Source organism: Pinus tabuliformis, chromosome 7 (genome assembly GCF_031772625.1).
Source record: "Pinus tabuliformis cultivar Carrire ecotype Pingquan chromosome 7, CPIR1, whole genome shotgun sequence".
NCBI lineage: Eukaryota > Viridiplantae > Streptophyta > Pinopsida > Pinales > Pinaceae > Pinus > Pinus tabuliformis.
In genome coordinates this window covers 1,358,854,125-1,358,862,376 of record NC_142293.1, presented here as the reverse complement: position 1 = coordinate 1,358,862,376, position 8,252 = coordinate 1,358,854,125, and positions in this window count along the sequence as shown.

The window sequence follows — 8,252 nt, the reverse complement described above, 5'->3', positions numbered from 1 at the left end:
TTGCTTATGTTTTTTAGGTTTTTATTTTTTCCCCTCACACGCATATATTTTTTATTTTTAATTATATTATGTCTTTCATTTTAACCTCTTTTCAATATTATTTAAAAAAAAAAACCATATTTTTAGTATATATATATAAAATGTCTCGGTCTCTTTCTATATGAAAATAAGTAATAAATAAATTCATATTTTGCCTAGTAATGGGTTTTTCTTTTTTCTTTTTCATTTTTTAAATCCTTTATTTATTTATTTTTTTGGTTTTTTATTTTTAAATTATTTTGCTTAGAACTTCATTTTGTTTTTAGATTATGGTGCCAACGTTATTATAATTTTACGCTCAAAAATTATAGAAGAATTTTTTTTGACATTATGTTTCTATTTAAGGGTTGATTTAAGTATTTGACTTCAAGTATATCAATTGTTAAGGTCATGGAATTCAAAAAAGATAAGATTTTGAATCACGAAAAATAATGTTTTGAATTAATATTTTCAATTCTCAAGTCAATTGTAAGGTTTAGGTTGCAATAATATAGGTTGTTAAGATCATAGTTTCAAAGAAACTGTAATTTTGAATTGGAAAAAAAAAAAAACGATGTTGTTCTTTGTGCCACTTTTTGATTCGAGGGTTGATTTCAATGTTTCTGCTAATAATATTATGATGTCATTAAAGTGTTAGTTTAATAAGATGATAATTTTGAAATTGAAAAAAATGTTGCTACCAATAGTACCAAATTTTGAAACAAAAGTTGATTTTGGTGTTTTTAACCCAAAAAATATGAGTTTTTAGAGTTAAAATTCTTGTTTTGAGGTCACATTTCTTGTCAAAGAAATAAATACATGTTTCATAGAAATTAAAATTACAACATTTTCCAACAATGACCTTAAAACCATATAAAGTTACAAATAAAAATCTTATAACCAACCCCTAAATAAAAAAAGAAATGTTACTAGTGGCATGCATTTTTTCAAGGTTCAAATTGCAACTTGTTTTAAACAACGGCCTTAACAATCAATATTTTTGTAACAAATATCTTAAAATAAACCTCTATATTGAAAAGTGGTATTGCTAATAGCATCTTTTTTTTCAATGTTAAAATCATAACTTGTATGAAATAATAGCCTTAATAACTAGTATTATCCCAACCAAAATGTGAAACTCTACCACTAAATCTAAAAATTGTGTTACAATAATACCTTATTTTAAGGTTACAATTACAACATCTTTGAAATCCAATATTAATAATTAATAATATCATTACAACTAAAATCTTAAAAAAAACCAATAAATTAAAAAAAATTGTCACTACCAATAATATCTTTTTATTTTATCCTATCCTATCCTTTAATCATTCAAGTTTCAAATTACAACTTAACTTATTTGAATCTCTGACTTCACATTTGATATCAATGTAATCGAAACGGTAAAAAAATGTTACATTGGAAAAACATTATTTTAAAAAATCAAAATTGCAACCATTTGGAGACAACAATTTAAAAATTAATACCATTATAATCAAAATAATAATTATAAAAAAGTTATAATCAAATCTTTTATATAAACCTATGTGGCATAAAGTAGATGACAATTTATTTTTTAAGGCATTCTACGGTGTAAAGGTTACCAATTAGAGATTATGTGGGCAAAAATCTAACCATGCTAAGGGCTAGTATTGTCATGCCCCTACACTAGCGGTAGTCTTTAAACCACTTATAGCAAGGTGCGGCACCACCGAACACTTTCTTTTCACCAATACTAATGTTCATGGACTACGCCTTAACATTCGATACTTAGTTTATTTTTCATTACCAAGTATTATAATTAGCCTTTATACAAATGAACACCCATACACATTCATTATCCACAACAATTAACACATGTACACAATTGAAACAGTATAAAGGGAGGGGCAACTCCCTAGAATGAGTCTGCCTAATTCCAATATATTTTCCAATTTCATAAAATTACAAGTATTACCTTGGAAACCCCAAGTTTCATACTTAGAAAAATTTCCAGCTTCGTGTCTTTGTCACGGGCTGCCCACCTCGTGCACACCTTGCACGGTGGTCACCTCCACAATCCACACTTAGCCAATTTTCTGGTTTGCCAACTCGTGTGCACGGGCGCCCTCACCAGGTACCCACCTCGTGCACGACACGGTTGGGTGGGCATGCCTTTGTGCGACCCTCCACCCAACTCGTTCACCCGAGTCACCAACTCGTCGGGTGCACCTTCGTGCGGCCTGATCCGAACTCGTTCAACCACGGGCGGGCGCCTTCGTGTGACCCTCCACCCGAGTCTGTTTCACCATCGGATGGGCGCCTTCGTGCAACCCTCCAACATCCTTGCCTCGGCACTCCATAGAATGTCCATGAGTGACACCTACATCGATGCTCCTGCATTATGTCCCTGCATAAAACCGCCATGCTCCATGTCTCCAACCTGATGTCCATGACTCTAGTTGTCCATGATATCCAACCAAGTAGACCTCATCCCAACATCTGGTCATCTGCACCCAAGTCTGCAAATCTGTCATAAAGAAGCCTTTCTCCAAGGCCCCTTGTTAAGGTGGTGCAGCCCCTTCCAATCAAGGTAAGGAGTTCTATCGAGAAAGGAGGGCCAGGAAGTTTCCTCCCTGACTCTCATCTACCCATGTATCAGATTGGTGTTGTGTCCTCAAGTATCTGTGCACGGCCTCAACCTCCTCACATGTACACCCAAGCTCACCAAGCTTGTCTTTCATCAACTGAAAGTCATATATGCCCATAGCATACCTGCAAAACTCCACTATGCCAGCCGGATCTCTACCTTCATAATCCTCTCCAACCACTGCCTCTGAAGTAGTACTCGGACTCCCTTCATCTGCAACTCCATCGTGAATATCATCAGTAGAAGATGTCTCTGCCAAGTGCTTCAGGATTCGTGAGATTGATTTCCCACTTCTTTCCTTCTTCCTCACTCTCGCAACAAATTCAATCAACTTCCCTTCCTTCATTGTTTGAGTCATACTCCCAAGTCCTATTTGCTCCACATCCTCATGCTTCACATTCGGATCTTTGGGATAAAAAGTCATAGAATTCATCCTTGGTCTATACCCCAAGCAACTCCTTCTATTCATCGGAACCAACATAGTTCTCCCTTCAGCTGTGATCAAGAGAATGTCTCGGTCCACCATCGGTATGGCTTGTGCAAGCTTCATGAAATCTTGCCCCAGCACCATAGAATGATCACCCATGTCCACGATCCTCAAGTCCAACTTTCCAAACCAAGAGCCCACTCTCACCTGAGTGTTCTCCATCACACCAGTAACAGCCTTCATGGTAGATTTGACTGCTTTTAAAGCACTCCACTCTTTCTCCATCTCAGCTTTCTTCCCAAAATACTTTGCTACCTTCTTGCTCAAGAAGCTATGAGTAGCCCCCGTAACCACCAAAGCTGCAAATCTCTTACCTTTCACAGTCACTTGTACAAAACTCAGCTTCAAGGCATCACCTCCTTTTGTCGGCTTTATCTTATGTCTCACATCAGCAACCTTCTTCAGAAACTCGACCTTAGAAGTGTCCATTGGCTTATGCTCCAATTTGACATCTCTCTTAAGGTACTTCACTTCCTTGCTTGGCTCTTCTAAGAAATTCGATCCTGGCTTAGCTTGATTCCCTTCAAGCTTGTCCTTCATCGCATCCTGCTCAATTGCATCAACCAAATGCCCATTGACTCCTTTCATGGAACTAAGCTTCTGAACATCCTCTGGATTGTCACAGTAGTAAGTCCCCAGCCTGTCAATGTAGTCAAGCTCATCTTGCTCAATTACAACAACCTTCTTCCCAAGAAGATTCTTCTTCAACTCGTCCTCAAGCTGCTTGAATCGGTTCTCCGCCATGGCACTTTTCTTCTTTAGTCGAACTCTCTCATCCAAGAGTTCTTTAAGTCTAAGACCATTCCGTCGGATCTCTTCATCAAGTTCCCTGAGTTCATCATCTATCGTACTTCCGCATTGGCTCTTGAGTCCTTCAAGTTCTTCCCTTAGCTTCGAACAACTTTCCCGAACCTTCATGTTCTCAGCTTTCATCAAAACCCAGTCAAAACTCCATTCACTCACCTGTTCCAACACTTTGTACCAGAAAGCTTCACCTGCATTATGGTTAGATTCACCTGCCATAGGTTCTTCTACCATCTTTGCCATTCAGCCTTCTTCACCATTCACTAGGTTCCAGCAACTGAACTAGCTCTTGATTCCACCTGTCAGTGAGATCAGCTTCCTTCACTTGTACTTCAACTGCCACCATTATCATTTCACCAAGTTTTCTACAAACTTGTCCTAGCTTCACCACCTGTGAACCTACTTTGATACCAACTGTCACGCCCCTACACTAGCAATAGTCTTTCAACCACTTATAACAAGGTGCGGCACCACCGAACACTTTCTTTTCACTAATACTAATGTTCATGGACTATGCCTTAACATTCGATACTTGGTTTATTTTTCATTACCAAGTGTTATAATTAGCCTTTATACAAATGAACACCCATACACATTCGTTATCCACGGAAATTAACACATGTACACAATTGCAATAGTATAAAGGGAGGGGCAACTCCCTAGAATGAGTCTGCCCGATTTCAATATATTTTCCAATTTCATAAAATTACAAGTATTACCTTGGAAACCCCAAGTTTCATACTTAGACAAATTCTCAGCTTCGTGTCTTTGTCACGGGCTGCCCACCTCGTGCACACCTTGCATGGTGGTCACCTCCACAATCCACACTTAGCCAATTTTCCAGTTTTTCAACTCGTGTGCACGGGCACCCTCACCGGGTACCCACCTCATGCACAACATGGTTGGGCGGGCACGCCTTCGTGCGGCCCTCCACCCAACTCATTCACCCGAGTCACCAACTCGTCGGGCGCGCCTTCGTGCGGCCTTACCCGAACTCATTCAACCGCGGGCGAGCGCCTTCGTGCGACCCTCCACCAGAGTCCGTTTCACCGTCGGGCGGGTGCCTTCGTGCGACCCTCCACCTGAGTCCCTCGTTCAACACGGGTGGGCACACCTTCGTGTGGCCCTCCACCCGTTCAACCGTTTCAACCGTCCGTTCACCAACTTGTGCAAGACTTCGCGCAAGCCTGCCCAGCGAGCGGGTGCATAACCACCTATGGTGCTGCACCTTGTTGCGGCTCCTTCGCACTTCGACCTGCACTCCTTCACTCCTTCGCACCTTAGATGCTCGAGCTCCTTGGATGATCATTGGTTAGTTGATCCGTTCGCTCCACCTCCCATCCGCCTATGTATACGGTTGGTTGGTGTGGTCATGCCACTCGGCCGACCTTCCATCCATCACCCAGCCGACTACCAAACTTCATGTTCGCTCGCCCGTGAGGTGGGTCGGCCCACCCAGTTCGTGGGACCACCCCCTCATACTCGCCCAACATGCTCCATCGTTCGGTCGGCCCGCGGGTACTCACCCAGCTCATCCCCGCCATATAAACTCACGGCCAACTCTCCTTCACATGCATTTTACACATCGCACATCCGTCGTTTTGCCGCAGCTCGTTTCCTTCGCATGGTGGAGTTCATCCTGCCCGTTGTACGGACCGCGGGTCCTTACAAGTATGGTCCAAGCCAAATGTGATCGTTGGGTAGTATTAATAACTTAAATACCTCTAAATCGTAGTTACGCAAACCACGATTAAACGTACTAATCATCTCAGAACTCATATTATTTAGCAAATAAAAAATTAAAAATTAAAAAAAAACATAGACAAAACAAACACTTAAACATTAAAAGAAATTTTGTAAAAAGATCACTTTGAAAATTTAAAATTAAAATTAAAATATCTACAACATTATTTCCATATCCTTTTAGTTATATATGTAATACTATTACACACAAAAAAAAAATAAATAAATAATAAAAAATAAAAAATTGCGAGGGAGGAAGTGAGCTTAAGAATCGCCTTCCTACCATACATCTCATAAAGGGGGAGCCAAAACAACCGTGGAAGTGAATTTAAGAATTGCATTTCTAATATATCTCTCATAACATCACATATGCCACTCATTAAAGGGGGTTCATAACATCACATATGCCATTCATTAAAGGGGGGTCATAACATCACATATGCCATTCATTAAAGGGGGTTCTAGAACAACAATTGTATGGATTAGAAGGAAAGAGGAGTGGGTGATGTGCATATGAAGGTAGCTAGAAAGGGGGAAAATATGATTATATGAATCATTTGGTTATTATATTTGTTTTTAACAGGTTATATTGTAATTAGTTTATGGTTAAATAATTTTAAATTCGTGAAATAATTTATCAAGTTTATTAAAGTTTTTGAAAATTATAATATTAAATCAAATATTTTGAAAATTAAAAATCAATTTTTAAAATTTAAATTTATTTTTTCAATTAATCAATATTTAAAAAAATTAATCTTATAAAAAATTAATATAATGATCAGGGAAAAATTATTTATAAAAAATAAAATTAAAAAAATATATATAATATTACAAAATATTTATACAATTAATTAACACTCAATCAATTAATACTGAAAGTTAATATTTGCATCAAATCAATTAGTCACTCTTCCATTTAAAAACACCTTAATCCCAATCCAAATCGATACAACCAATTTTTTTTCCAACAAATTAATTAGTCACTGCTCCATTCAAAAACACCTCAATCCCCATACAAATCAACACAACCAATTTTTTTCCCATAAATCTAATAAACAGAAAACAAAATCGGAATACGTTAGCTGTGACTTATGGTTGGAACCTTCACTGTGACTTTTTTTTAAACATGTTTTGTTAATTAAAAGAATGATTTGAACCTTACATAAATGGCGTTTACATTATGCATATTTATAATTTTGAAAATATAGCCTTTAGTTTTAAGTAATCTTTTTTATTACGAATATTATTTTCACCAGGAATACATAGATTGAGCCCATAGATTCGGAAACAATTATATGAATTTACTCACAGTTGACATGATTATTTTATTTTTATAATTTTGTTTTTTTAATGGTTCAACATACAAATATAATTAATTTATATATTATTTTTTAATAAAATTAATTTACATGTTATAAATATATACACAATTGAGTTTTCAAAGCTTTATTTTATAAATAGTAATGAATGAATTTTCCATTATATATTTTTCCTCTAAGGTTTTCAAGAGACATGGTTAGAAAATCTATGGTTAGCTTAGTCTCATCACCATTTAATGATGTGAAGAGTAAGTGGCGGATATTTTGAAAAGAATAATAAGTTTTTTTCAATTTTGTTTATAAATTTAGTAGGAATTTTTATATATTGTTATAAATTTTGATTATTGAATTTACTTTAAAGAATTGTATTATAAGGAAAATGTGGGAATTTATTTAAAGTATTAGAATTTGTAAAATAACAAAATTATATTAACAAGATCTTCATATTTGTAAATTTTATCTAAATTACTTACTTAAAGGGAGGAATATTTGTTTACTAATATATTATTAGATAAATGTTGATTTAGATATTTATATCACATATATTTATTTTAAATCTATTTCAATTACTTAAAATCTATTTATTATTTAGTATTAAGTCATTATGATTTTTTGTTAATGAAATTTGAGTAAATTTCCACTTTTTAGTATATAACTAATCTGGTTATATATATATTGTGTCAATGATCATTCATGCTTGGGGAAATATATGCCACCAGTTGGATTTAAGCAAGTACATTATCCAATTGGTGGCATATATTGTCCTACACATTAATGAATCAATGACATAGTATATATTGGTTGTCATACCGAATTGGGAATGACTACTGGGAATTTGTTCAATACATATAAACAGCATTGATTACGAGGAATTCGAATTGTTCTATTTTCTATGAGTTAAAATTTTAAATGGTGTGATTTCTTAAACTTAATAATTTGAGTTGATCTATTTACTATTTTATTTTATTTTTATTTTATTTTTATTTTTTTCTTTTAAATCAATTTAAAAAGGTAGAAATTCGTTGGAATTACAAATTTGATTTGTAAACTCTACACAATTTAAGTGTTTTATAGATTTTTCAAGATATTGAATTTAGTTATATATTAAAAGAAAATTTTAAACAACACAAAATTATTTTATCAAATTTTAAAAAACTCCAAAAACATAAAATGGTTAGACAAAACCGTTTTAAAATTAACAAAATCCAAATACTTTAACAATAAAGTTGAGTTGTGATCGGAAAGAATTCTC